General features: G+C 41.6%; 1 protein-coding gene across 3 annotated transcripts in view; it reads right to left on the bottom strand.

Moving 5' to 3' along the window:
* TAFA4 (TAFA chemokine like family member 4) overlaps positions 1–14,546 on the bottom strand; it is a 180,807-nt gene extending 166,261 nt beyond the window's left edge. The window contains exon 1 of one of the 3 annotated variants that reach the window (XM_034440604.3): positions 14,044–14,546. The gene's annotated coding sequence lies outside the window, so the exon portion shown is untranslated. Of the gene's footprint in view, positions 1–12,058; positions 12,566–14,043 lie in introns of those variants that run through there. The other 2 variants (XM_060684192.2, XM_087887957.1) reach the window with 2 other exon arrangements.
* Positions 14,547–14,611: the final 65 nt, after the last annotated feature.

Here is a 14,611-nt window from a genome sequence, read left to right as displayed (position 1 = left end):
AGCATACCTATGAAAGCTGGGCGAAGCCTGTCCCGATCACATGTTTTCCTTGCTCCTTTACTGTAGCAGGAGCCTTAAGTCTAGAAAGATACACACATATCCACACACCACACACAAAAAGATTCCACAACTATTTTTAAACGGAACAGTCCTTGAACAACTCTACCCTGCTTGGTTGAATCTGTACTTGCCTTTCTCTCTAACTGTCCATAGACACTGAATTAGGATTGCACCACAATATTTCACTGAGTTTAGGGTAGAGATCAGTGATGGGTTGCCCCCAGTTCAGACCGGTTCACAAGAACCAGTAGTAAAATCAGTGGGAGGTTCCACCCACCGACCCCGACATCATCAGGAAGCTTCTGCACATGCGCAGAAGCGCGCATGCAGCCCCATTGCAAACCAGTAGTAAAGGTAAGTACAACCCACCCCATGAGTCTCCCCCCCACCCCTCTGAACTCATGGAGAGGTTTCATGGAGATATTGAATAAAACGTGGGAGAGGACAAAGCTGTAAAATGTAGTGCAATTAAATGTTCTTTTACCTGTAATATAACCAATCTCAAACAAAATGACTCCAAGCAATTAGATATATTGACCTACTAAAGTTTGTTAAAGAGTTCTACTGCCTTTTCTTGCATTTTTTATATTCTCTAACATTGCAAACTATGTAAAGTCTGCTCGTCTGCTACGTCCTCATCTATGCATTTGCCTCTATAACTGAAAAATCAAAGCTTCTCTTCATGGAAGTTGACTTTTCACTCTAGCATCATGCTTCCTTCCTGAAATTTTGTTTTGATTCAGATAGGGGGTTTTGTGCAACATTTCAGAGAATAGCATCAAGCAATGTATTGAAACGGTTCTTTATTCTGATCAAAATACTTCCTTAAGCAAGGAAGTATATTCTACTTGATAATTCATTGATGCGCAGATCAATAAAAATCTGATCCATATATCAATATTGCATGCACTTAGTAATTTGTCAAATTTTATAAGAATTATCTGCAAGAATAAAGAAGCTGTCAAAAGACTACAACTGAGATATCTTTCCTAAATATTTTTTGTGTCTGCTCAGCTTTCTTAAATGTTTACTTCTTTGTGCAGAATTCTCCAAATCCGTACAGGTTGAGTCCGGAAATATGGGAAGATATACCAACAGATCTGTAAACTGCGCACCTGTTTGTGCAATGAAAAATTCCATTTTGGAACACGGTGAGATTTTTATTTGGGGGGGTGGAATCTGTAAGATGATTCCTTCAAATCACTATTCAAAAGTACATAGCATTGTGCTGTGCGTTGGCAAAGCATTGTGCTGTTAAACTCAAGAGCTAAACCAAACACAAATGCAAATAAATTCTTATACTATCAATTTCATCCAAGCTCAGGGGTAGCAAGAATAGTACAATGGTTAGGGTATTGAATAAGGGTGAGATCACAGGTTCAAGTGTAACCTGAGCTATGGAAATTTATGGAATAATTGGAGAATTGTTGTATCTCACTTCAACCGAACTTACAGTGCACCTAACTGGTCTGTCACTATACAAAAGGGATATATTTATATAGAGGAGATATACATGGATGAGTATGGTGTGATGTATGTTATTCTTGAGATTACGGAGGTTGGAGAAAAAGGATCACAACTCCTTCCTTTCCACGGCTCCATCTATTCATATCTTCTGAAGGTCAGGGCAGTGGTGAAATCCAATTTTTTTTTACAACCGGTGGGCGTTGCTTGGTGGGCTTGGCAGAGGAAGGATACTGCAAAATCTCCATTCCCACCCCACTCCAGGGGAAGGATACTGCAAACTCCCCGTTCCCTCCCCACTCCTGGGGGAAGGATATTGCAAAATCTCCATTCCCACACCAGCCAGCCAGAGCCAGCCAGAGGTGGCATTTGCCGGTTTTCCGAACTACTCAAAATTTCCTCTACCGGTTCTCCAGAATCTATCAGAACCTGCTGACTTTCACCCCTGGTGAGAATGCAGATAAGGTGATGCACATAGACACACACACACAGACACACACACTTTTTCCATTAAAAAAATGTGTGTGCATGTGGTGCACACATGCTCAATTTAAGTTCTGGAGAGACAGTAAGCTTTAAAACACAAGTTCCAAGAAAGAAAGTGTTTGTAAACCCTTGGAGATATAGGCCAAATCTGGAACCTTGGCAGGCTAACATTTCCTATTGGAAATGTGGAAATTCATTGGAGCAAATCACAGAGAGTATTTGAATTTTATCACTATGAATGTTAGATGAGATAAGGGAACAAAAACCCGATTGTCATTTTTCTTCTTTTTAGATGCACTGATGAAGTTAGTCTGATGACTGCCTCTAATTATTTAATGCTTGAAGCAAGCAGAATTAATTTCTGTGTGTGGTATTAGCAACTTACCCTGCTGGGATATTCTCATTGTTCCGCTACGGTGAGCGGTAGGATCACTCACAGCCACTGCACATCCTTTTAAAACAGGTAAATCTTAAATCAATCACGTTATTAATATATTATGTTCATTGTAGCAGCAGTGAGAGGCCAATTGAAATGTGATCTCCTACTGTGCTTACTCTATGTCTGTATGGTTATAGCCAGGGGTGAAATCCGGCAGGTTCTGACAAGTAGTGGAAATTTTGAGCAGTTTGGAGAACCGGCAAATACCACCTCTAGCTGCCCCCAGGAGTGGGGTGGGAATGGGGATTTTGCAGTATCCTTCCCCTGGAGTGGGGTGGGAATGGAGATTTTGCAGTATCCTTCCCCTGCCATGCCCACCAAGCCATGCCCACCATGCCACACCACGCCCACCAAGCCACGCCCACAAAACCGTTAGTTAAAAAATTTGGATTACACCAATCCAAATTGGTGAAATTGGATTTGGTTATAGCATATTAGCTCCCTCTGCCCAAAATAAAGAAGAGGGAAAAAATGGATTTCATTTTGCAAAGGTTCTCCTCATTTGCAAGTATCTATTCTACGTAATCTATTTTTTTTTTCCAAAATATTATTAATTTCAGTTTTCCCTTCTTTTCCTGTTCTCTTGGGCACATATCCATCTGACTTTTACTGATAAGAGTCAGATGAATAAAATAAGCTTATTTTTTTGTAAGTGGAATATATAACTTGAAACCCCAGGCCGGTAGGCTCGTGAAAGTCTTCGATGACATGCCCAGAAATCCTGCAAAAAACATCACAAGTTTGTCATGTACTAAGTGACAAAAGAGAGTAATCATTATGTGCTTAGAAAGTCAATAGTAAACTAACTCTTAGTTTAATTATATTTAAATTCAATTCAAACACATTCAGTATTTTGCTGTCTGCCCAATTCTTTGTACTTGCTGATCTGGCACTTTGAAGCTTTTATATATCATTCAAAGAACTGTGGTTCTCAGCCTAAAAAACTTTTACATCTCTTACAGTCCACAGCTTTTTATGATCCACTCATGGCCAATTTTTAAATTATTTTCTAACCATTTTATGTTAAAGTGAGTAATATAAAATTTACTACATTGAGCAACGGAAAAATAAAGAGTTTTTCAGCTGTCCTATTGTCTTTCTTTCTCCCAAGAAGTGTATTTTTATAAAAAAAAAGAGGAACCCAACACAAACAGAAAGGAGGGAACTATTTGTCACCTTGAGTTATTAATAAACATAATAATGGTAGGACATAAATAAATAAACTATGAAGTCACTGTTGCTGGAAAGGAAGAGAGAAGGCAGAGAGATAACTTGAAGGATAGTGTTCAAAGATTAATAGGATAAGATAGCAGGAAAAAAAGGAGGAACTATAACACCAGTAATAAGATAGCTAATTTTGAACCTTTGATGAATTAATGGATTGCATTGTTGTCTGCAACGATGAGTGAATAGGGATAAAAGTTGGATGACTACAACCATTTGTTTAGTAACGGTCCAAAATTACAACAGCACTGAAAAAAGTTACTTATGACCAGTTTTTATATTACCACTGTTGAAGTATCATCGTGATCACATGATCAAAATTTGAACTCTTGGCAACTGGCATGTATTTATGACGGTTGCAGTATCCCAAGGTCATGTGATCACCTTTTGAACCTTCTGGCAAGCAAAGTCAATGGGGAAGTCAGATTCACTTAACAACTGTGTTACTAACTTAACAACTGCAGTGATTCACTTAACAACTATGGCAATAAAGGTCATAAAATAGGGCAACCTCACTTAACAACTCTGTTGCTCAGCAATGGAAATATTGAACTCAATTGTGGTCGTGAGTTGAGGACTACCTGTATTTCATTGTTACTTGCCGCTTTACAATTATGCCTGGTAAATCATTCTGAAGACCTGAAAGATCAGCGTGTCATTCTGTGCTCGACTTGAGTTTTGTGCTGTCTAGATTTTGTAAGAAATATGACATGTCATGTTCTCTCTCAAAAAATAAATGGAAGACAGATATGGCTTTAAGCTGTTATGATATGGGCATGACATTAGGAATAAGAAATGTACGTATAAATCAAGATAATAAATCTCCAATAGGACCCATTTTTCTTTCTAATGTTAATTCTTCTGGTTTCTCTCTGTAGTTTTAAATGAACCTTACTTTATCCTTAGAATCAGGGACTGGCTGTATATGCTCCATTCCATTTGGCTAACCACACTGGGCCCCTTCAGACATTTTGAAAGCAGAGGGGAAAGGGGAGGAGAAGAAAAGGTACAGATTGGGGTCTGACTTCACAGAGAGTACATGGTTTGTTTGTTTAAAAAGCCCTGTAAATCTCAGGTTAATGATCAAATTACCTCCTGCTAGAAGAAATTAGGAATACAAAATAACTTACCTATAATTTACCTATAACATTACCAATAAATGAAATCCAGCCTACTCATTGTTTGCAGGACAAGTAACCTTGCTCTTCTATAACTACTGAAATAACCGGGAAAGTATTTCTCACATTCGTTATCATTCTACTGTTTACAAAATTCCAATTGCTTTATCGTACCTATTTGTCATAGATGCAAACTGTAGAAAGTTAGCACTCACCCCTCTCCTAGAAGAATGAAATATTTTAGGAAATATTAAAAAAGGCAGATTATTATATTTCCCAAAGGGAGAAGTGGAGAAACATGTTTTTCTTAAAAGACAGAAAGCAGACTCAATCTCCCTCCCACCCAGCAGATATTTTGTGCCCATTGAGAAAGACTGAGCCAGCCTATCTACAAAAGACCTTCAGCTCCAGGATGATGGGATTAAGAATGACCCTTCAGGACATAACAGGATTAACCCACTGCCGTCTAACAACAAAGCTCCCCACATTGCATAATCTCCTAAGGACATTGCATCACCTTCCAAACATCAACCAGACTTAGCTCAAACAACCTTCAGAGCCAGCTATGACCCCTACATAGCCCCATAGGAGTCTGACAACAGCCAATAGAATACATGTTCTTGCACAGGAACAGGAAGCTCAAATTCAAAGCCCAAGAGGAGGTGTAAAAAACCCTCACTCTCAACTCCATGTGGTCAGCTGCCCAGAACCCAAAACTGCTGGTGGTTCTGCTTCATCATTAAACCATCTTTCCAAGCAGCCTCCATATTTCCAGTGTCTTTCTCCCATCTTGGAACTGAACCAGATGGATATCTCTTCCAACAAAACTAATACAATTATTAGTTCTTATATTTAGTCTCCCCTCTCAAGTCTCTAAGCTGCACTTTTCATTCTTAACTGATCATCATAGAGATTAACAATTAGAGGCAGTATAAAAAAAAAGCCAGTTCTGAAATCATAATATTGGACCTTCTGTCAAATAAAAGTTAATTTTAAAAAGTTAACAAAAAAAGATCCAAACAATGAGGTCATTCATGCATTTACAGGTGGATGACAAAAATGTCTTTACTTTTATCTAGTACTTTCTATTAAGACAACTGATGGGATTCAGAAGTGATCTATAGATTAAGTGGACTTTTAGCTTCCTTGATATCTGCCGAAGGATCTGGGAAATTGGTCCAGTAATGACTGGAAGACACAAGAAAGATCAAGGGCAAATGACAGTAGGTGCTCTGTGTAGCACCTACTTCAGAGTAGGTGCTACACAGAGGAAGATTGACACTTCAGGATGCAGAATCATGGATTTAAACTACAGGAAGGAAGATTCTTCTGGAATATAGAGCAAATCTCCAGACAATAAGAGAGTCTGACAGCAGTATCAGTCACAAAGGGAAATGGGCATGCTCTCCATCTTTTAATGTTTTAAATCCGGATCTTTATAGGCACACATTTAGTCCTTAGTAGTTTTAATGGCCTCTTCCAAATCAATGATTCCTTGCTCCAGTATTTAACCTTGCCTAATTGCTGATGTGTTGAACTACAGTTCCTATTTTCTGTAATCAACATGATTGTTTTCTTCATGTAAATCTAATTATCAAATTTAAATAGGACAGAACCTTAAACACAATTTAAACAATTAAAACTAACTTAGAATGCTTATAACAGTTTCTTTTATTCCCTAGCAGTTTCTTAATCAACAGGTGCCAATGTCATTTTCTAACTTGCTTTTTAAAAGTGGAATAACATATCAAGCAAAGTTAATATTCTGCTTATTTGAATATTCCCATGATAACTAAAAAGTTATTTACGATTTTCTAATTTAAATTAATTCAACTCATGAACATTTCCTGGCCAACTGAAAATAAATTATATACAAGTACAAATAAATTACATCAAGGAATTCACTGGCCACCCTTTTCTACAGAGTTTGTTTCAATGTGCACCTATCCATGCAAGCTGCCAAGGAAAATACTTTCCTTAATTGGATTAAACAAGTCTAATGGCCTCACATATTTTGTATGCATAGACTGGAGTAGGCAACTTCAATTTCTGGTAGGTTTTATTCATTTCTGCAAATATTAGAACTATAGCTTCCACAATCCCACACCACTGGCCATATTAGCTAGGTAATGGAAACTGATGCCCAAAACATTTGGAGGCCCTATCCCTATGGTAGCGAAAAAAAAGAAACAATTTTGTTTCCTATATTCTGCCCTGGTGGCTTGGTAAATAGATTAGGCTATCAATATTCCCAAATCCAGCTTGTATTGCATTATGTACAAGTGGCTTGGTTTAGTCACAAAATATTTATTTTGTTAATTTCATATGCTGCCCATCTCACCAATAAGGCAACTCTAAATGTATTATATATATTAGATATATATTATATTATATTATTTATATATATATATATATATATACATACATATATACATATATACATATATACAGTATATAATATATATATTAGTATATTAGATTTGTATTCCATTTTTATTACCTATACAGCTCCAATAGAGGATATAATGCTACCACTTCCTATTTAGCCCATAACCATTGAGGGGGTGGGGCAGGGGTGACATTCAGCAGGTACTGACAGGTTCTGGAGAACCAGTAACGGAAATTTTGAGTAGTTCGGAGAACCGGCAAATACCACCTCTGGCTGGGCTGGAGTTGGGTTGGAAAGGGGACTTTGCAATATCTTTCCCCCAGGAGTGGGGAGGGAATGGGGTTTTGCAGTATCCTTCCCCTGGAGTAGGGTGGGAATGGGGATTTTGCAATATCCTTCCCCCAGGAGTGGGGAGGGAATGGGGAGTTTGCAGTATCCTTCCCTTGGAGTGGGGTGGGAATGGAGGTTTTGCAATATCCTTCCCCCAGGAGTGGGGAGGGAATGGGGATTTTGCAGTATCTTTCCCCTGGCACGCCCACCAAGCCATGCCCAAGCCACCCCACGCCCACCAAGCCACGCCCACAGAACCGGTAATAAAAAAATTTGAATTCCACCACTGGGATGGGGGGTTGATAAGACACTTGCCCAAATCACCTGGCCTGAGTTTGAATTGAAGGAAAAACTAGATCTCACAAGTCTCCTAGTTTCTAGTTCAGCACCTTAACCACCACCCAAGTTGTTCTGGCCTTTCCTCAGCACCTGTTCTCAGGTTTTTACTGATAGTCCCAGTGGACAAAAACGTGCGCCACCATTCTCAAGGAAAAAGCACACCTGAAGGACAGTGGCTTAAGGCAGGCTGCTCTAAAGCATCATCAGTGGTGCTGCTCTTCATTGCCCTTGCTGGATCCCATGAAGTTTTACATCAGGTAGAAGAATCAACCAGCACAGATACAATTTAATTGTCTGAAAAATAGGGCTGTGCAGATAATCAAATCAAAAAAGTATTAAAGATGGCCAATGTACAAATCACAATAACAAAAATACCATTAACATTTACAGCATATTTCCTAGCCAGGAAAGTGAAATACAGGTTGAAATCCTCAATTTACAACAGTTCATTTAATGACCATTCAAAGTTGCAACAGCACTCAAAAAAGCGACTTATCACCGTTTTTCACACTTATGACCGTTGCAGCATCCCCATGGTCACGTGATTTACATTCGGATGCTTAGCAACTGACTCACATTTATGACGTTTGCAGTATCCCGGGATCGCCTTTTGCGACCTTCTGACAAGCAAAATCAATGGGGAAGCCAGATTGACTTAAGAACCGTGTTACTAATTTAACAATAGCAGTGATTCCCTTAACAAATGTGGCGGGGAAAGTTAAAAGTAAAAATGGGGCAAAATTCAATTTAACGAATCTCTCATTTAGCAACATAAATTTTGGGCTCAGTTGTCATAGTAGGTTGAGGACTACCTGTATTTGATCATATCAACTTGCTTTCTTTAGAGGTATTTATATCCCAAATGAGTTAATGAACAAATGTAAAATAATGATAAATCAATGAGGCAAAAAGACAGATCCAGGTCAAAGCAGAAGAGGCAGTAAGATTTTGCTACTTAAACATGGCCTTCACCGAGAAGCATCGAACTCAAATGAACTAAACCTTCCTGCGGCTGGCACTTAACATTCAGGGTAGCATAACAAGAACAGCACCTCTCTCTTTCCTGCACACTTAACTCCAAGGAACAAGGATTCCAAAATTAATGGTAACATTCAGGCATACACGTTGAGAAATGAGACATTTAAGAGTTTTAATAGTAAGGGAAAACCTAAACACAGTCAGTGCAATTGAACATGTCTTTCTTCAGGAAGCAATCCACTGGTGGATTCAAATTTTTTTACTACCGGTTCTGTGGGCGTGGCTTGGTGGATGTGGCGTGGCTTGGTGGGCATGGCGGGGGAAGGATACTGTAAAATATCCATTCCCACCCCACTCCAGGGGAAGGTTACTGCAAAATCCCCATTTTCTCCCAATCAGCTAGGACTCGCAAGGCAGAGAGATGGGGGCAGGGCCAGTCAGAGGTGGTATTTACCGGTTCTCCAAACTACTCAAAATTTCCGCTACCGGTTCTCTAGAACTGGTCAGAACCTGCTGAATACCATCTCTGAAGCAATCCCAATTTTCAGCTTTAAGGAAGGTTCTTAAAAACTGCTGTGGAAATCTACAGGCATCGTTTCCATCTAGATATGTGTTACACAAACATACATATACAAATTCTTTAGGTTCTTAGAGCAAAGCTGAACTGGCTAGGGACTACTGTGGGATACAAAAATCTGGATGAGAAATTGGCAGCAAAATCCTTGTTCTTGCTGCCATCTCTAGTGGAATTAAGATTTCTGCAGCCCAGATCTAGTAATGCCAAAAATGACTGGATTAAAAAAAAAAACCTCATGTTTGAGTTTGCTTTGATTATGGCACAGAACGTTTCCAACAGAGGACATCCGCTTCCTCTTATTAATAATGTAAGCATAGACTTGATTTCCATTAAGTGAAGTTTCAGCATCTCTTAGGCGTCCTCTCAGCAGCTCATAAGCAAAAGTATTCTTCTAAGTGTTAATGTGGAGAGAGTATTACTAAGATACTAACATACTTCAATAACCTGTTGAAACATTGAGTTCGGCATAAAAGAGTTAGGTTGTCATCAGGAAAGTCCACAGTTACAAAAGCTTTCTTTCTTCCTCTTTCCAGAATTTCCTTGCAGGAAACTTTAAATTTTTCCATCAGATTCTGATAAATAGCAAGGTTGTGAATATTATGTACCTTTAATGTGAGTAAGCCTTATTGAGCTCAGTGGCTGGGTTTATGTACCACATTAAATCATTGTGTAATTTGTTTCATCTTGTTCAGCATGTTTTATTCAATAAATTATGATAAAATAGAAACAAACCATGTTATAGTTGAAGAAGCCATGGCTTAACGCATTATGTTCACACTTGTGAGGCATCTGAGCAGATATATATAGATACTACACGTTATCAAAATACACCTGATTCAACATTTTCAACAGATGACATCTCCTTTAACAAGATAACCAGGTTATGAAAATATTCCAAATTCTAAATATATAGATATGGATATTTAAGTGATAAAAGTGAGTTGTTAATATTTTTCCATAGAAGTAGCAGACTGCCTGCAAACAGCCAGATGGTCTCTTTGGAACAGACTATCTTCACAGTTCATTATCATTGTTGTTTTAAGTTATCACAATAGACATATTGCTATTGTTTAGTGGGCAAGGTGACAGAGCTGTTTACTTCTGCCAAATAATATATTTAGATTACTTGCTAGGAACAGAAAAATCAGATTACTCAGTAGAGCACTACAATTAAAAACAATGAATTTAGGGTGCTTTCCTTCAAATATCTCTTTCAAAATATGCAGAAAATGAATGCCAGCTGTGTAAATGCAACTTGTTTAAGGGGGAAAAAATGTGTCAAAGCAATTTGGAAACATGTCTGTGCAAAGGTATGCATGCAATTATTAAGCACGTATCTTAGAATATACTGGTATATTCTATATCAGTATTTATAGCATATGGAATTAAAATCGGATGTGTTTGTGGTGCTTACTTCAAGCGACTACCTAAAAATTCCAGGAATTACTAATTGAAGCTTTAAAGGATAGAAATGCTTTTATAGCCAAATCTGTTTGTGGTAGTTATTTTGGTCCAGTAAGTCAAGGTACCAGGGTAAAAACTGAGGCAACTCCAAGGTTCAGTCCTGCTTTAGAGACAAAGACAGCTGGGCAATCTTGGATTAGTTCTCTCACTCCTCCTCCCTCCCTCTCTCTCTGCCCTAAGAAGGAGGCAATGACAAACCACTTCTGAAAATGTTGCCTAGAAAACTGCATGGAATTATTAACCAGTAGTTATCCTGGTTCATTCCAAACCCATTCTGAAAAAGTCAATAAATATTAACTATATTGAAGTTGATGCTGCAATGCTGAAGTGTTGATACTAGAGTGCAGAACCAAAGATGCTATCAAGAAAAGGTTGTATATTCGTAAGTATTTTTATATTAAATTGCACTCTAAGAGGTCTGCATTTCTCAAGATTATGTTCCTAACATTACATTCCTTAATCTACCACATTACTTGGAAGAAACACCAACAGAATTCAATGAATGCATGTCACACAGTGTGCAATGGCACCTGAAGAAAGAAATGTTCTTCTGTCGGGTGAGACTGTCATCCTAAATCAGTAGATGCAGCTTGTAAGGAAAGTCCACAAATACGTTATCACAAGAACACAAAACATGATGGCTGTATTTCATCAGCAAAGCCACTCCTTCCCCAGTTGTGATAGGAATATAAAACTTCAGAAGCTTTACTGTGTAACTTAGAAAACTAATTATTCCTTTGCAGCCGGGAATAAATGAACCAAAACTTCTCCAAGCAGTTCCTTTGTCTCCCAACAAAAGGAAGGATCCTCCTTATCCTATTAGGGAACATCTATAGATGAAGCAAGCTAAGGCTTTGTTTTGCTGTGGGCAACCCACCCCACGCCAGAAATCTCATTTACCCAGCCTGGTTTATCTCACGGCCTGGGAGAGCAGCTCCTTCTGCATATACCTCCTTCCAACCAGGTTCAGGGTGCACGTATGGAAGCAAGCAAAAAGCGAGCCTTGCTGAAACAGAGATGGAAGCGGGGGGGGGGGGGCGCAGGAGGTCCTTGCTCCACCAGCCATGAACACCAACTCTTCACCTCTGCACGCCAAAGAATCTCACCACAACAGGTAAAAGAGGACCAACGTGTGTCTAGGAGACACGGGTGGCAAGGAAGCTCCTACCTCTCCAGGAGGAGGGACTGACCTTTTGCGCTCCCATGCAGGATAGAGCGCAGTGACTAGGATAGGGCGCAGTCAGTGACTCCTCGTTCTCCACCCCCAACCTACTCCGGTGCTGCTTTTCAATCGAATCCGTTGGCTGAGCAAGCGGGATAAACCCCGCTGCAACCACCCCAAGAGAGGAGGACGAGCAGGCTGCGTCTGGGCGGCACCGCTAGCCCGATCACATGGCCGAGAAACAAAGGCTCTCCTGGGCTCCGGAGCAACGGGCGGCCGAGGCTTTGCTGTTCGCTCCTCGTCCCCGCGAGCCGAGCAGCGTTTCAGGCCCTCCGCTTTCCAAGCCGGCGCCTGGGTTTCTCCCGGCGCCAGACAACCCCCGTCTTGCAGGCCGCTCTCTTCCCTCCCATCTTGGAGGGAAGTTTGCTGGAACTCCGTAAGGCTGAAGCCTCTGGAGGAGAAGCGCCGGCAATGGGCTGTCCGCCAGCCTTCCTCTTCCCACTACTCTCGACTACGAGTGACCGCAGCTACCTCCCCCAGTCAAGTTTATGGGGAAAGGGGGATCGAGACAGCCCTACGTTAAAATAAAGCCTTGAGGTGAAAGGAACCCAGCAACCTTGAGAGGGGTCAGCATCGCCACAAAGCTAGTCCTCGATTTACAACAGTTCATTTAGTGACCGTTTAAAGTTACAAGAGCACTGGGGAAAAATGGGACTCATGGCGGTTTTATTCAGGTTTTTTTTTTTTAATTTGATTTATATGCCGCCCTTCTCCGGAGACTCAGGGCGGCTTACAATGCGTTAAGCAATAGCCTTCATACTTTTGTATATTTTATACAAAGTCAGCTTATTGCCCCCACAAACTGGGTCCTCAATTTACCTACCTTAGAAAGGATGGAAGGCTGAGTCAACCTTGAGCCTGGCGAGATTCGAATTTACTTTAATTGCAGACAGCTGGTGTTAAATTACAGTGCTTAGTCTGCAGAGCTATCCAGGCTCCAAGTTATGACCTTGGCAGCATCCCCCCTCCCCATCAAAATTCAGATCCTTGGCAACTGGTTCGTATTTATGACGGTTGCTATGCCCCAAGGTCATGTGATTTCCCCTTTTGCGACTTCTGAGGAGCCGAGTCAATGGGGAAGCCGGATTCACTTAACGACCTGGTGACTCATTTATCAACTTAACAGTGATTCCCTTAACAACTGTGGCAGGAAAGGTCTTAAAAGGAGGCTAAACTCCCTTATCGATGTCTCACTTAACAACAGAAACATTGGGCTCAATTGTGGCGGTAAAGCGAAGACAACCTGAACATCCAGCGGGGCCTTAGGCTATGTTCCAAACTAAGCGTGGTGGGAAATGACACCCACCGGGCTCCCGAAGGTCCTTCTTCCATCGCTCCCGGAGACAGCGAGCTCTGCAAGTTGCTCGGCTCAAGTTCTCCGGGTCCCTAAGGCAGTGTTTCTCAACCTTGGAAGCTTGAAGATGGGTGGACTTCAACTCCCAGAATCCCCCAGCCAGCACTGCTGGCTGGGGGATTCTGGGAGTTGAAGTCCACCCATCTTCAAGCTTCCAAGGTTGAGAAACACTGCCCTAAGGGGAAAAGGAGGACCGCTTCTGCTCCCAAGTCTCGCTTGCAAACTCCTACTCTGTCGCCCGCTAGCGCTTCCTCCGCTCGCCGCAGCTTCTCTTCCTTGCAAACGGAGCATCGCCCGCCCTTTGACTGGACCGGGCTTCCTCCAGAACGGAATGGGAAGCAGCGCTCGATTGCTGGCCCCAGTGGATTTCCAACCCCCTCGGAAAGAACCGATGGAAAGAAGGTCAGTGTCAGCCACGGAATCAAGCAGAGCCTCTCTCGACTCGCGAGTACTGTAGGTGAAACACCAGCAACGCAACTTAACGACTGCACCGGCGCCACCGATATTATACATACCCCCCGTTTTGCAGGACTTTCCCCCGCTTGCAGGAAAGAAGGAAGAGAAAGCGGCGCGCGGGCTTTCCCGCCCGCGATCCTTACCTGGAGCGCGTTCGGAGGGAATGCTCAGGATGCAGCCGGCGCAAAACAGCAGCGAGACCCCATTCAAAGCCGCCCTTGCCTTTTAGTCTCCCCACCAACGGTAAAGCTTCGGTGGCGCCGAGGAACCGAAATGGACTACTTGGCTTAGCTCGCTCGCGGCTTGGGAAAAAGAGCAGGATTTAAAAAAAACAAAAACACAAAAAGCAAAGCTCGACCCAGCGGCGAAGGGAATGGAGGGCTTGCTTGCAAGAGATCCTTGTTTGTCTGGTCTTCGTCGTCGGAAGAAGAAGAAGAAGAAGAAGAAGTGAATGAAAGCCAGAAGGAGAAAAGGAGAGAAACAGCAATAGGTCTCTAAACAGTAAGAAAAAGTTCCACCACGACCCGGAATCTGCGACCACTAACACGGTAGCAGGAGCCGAGCGGCCACCGGCTGCGTTTGGAAAGCCGGCAAGAAGCCCACGAGCGCTCCCTGAGCTTCTTTCAAAGCTCCCCGGGTCGGGCGGTCCTGATTGGGCGACGGGAAGAGCTGCCCCGCCTCTTTTCCCAGGCTCTGGCGTTGCTTCTCCGC

Source organism: Pantherophis guttatus, chromosome 2 (assembly GCF_059756535.1).
Source record: "Pantherophis guttatus breed Tessera chromosome 2, ASM5975653v1, whole genome shotgun sequence".
In the NCBI taxonomy this organism is placed as follows: domain Eukaryota; kingdom Metazoa; phylum Chordata; class Lepidosauria; order Squamata; family Colubridae; genus Pantherophis; species Pantherophis guttatus.
This window is presented reverse-complemented; position numbering and strand designations above follow the sequence as displayed.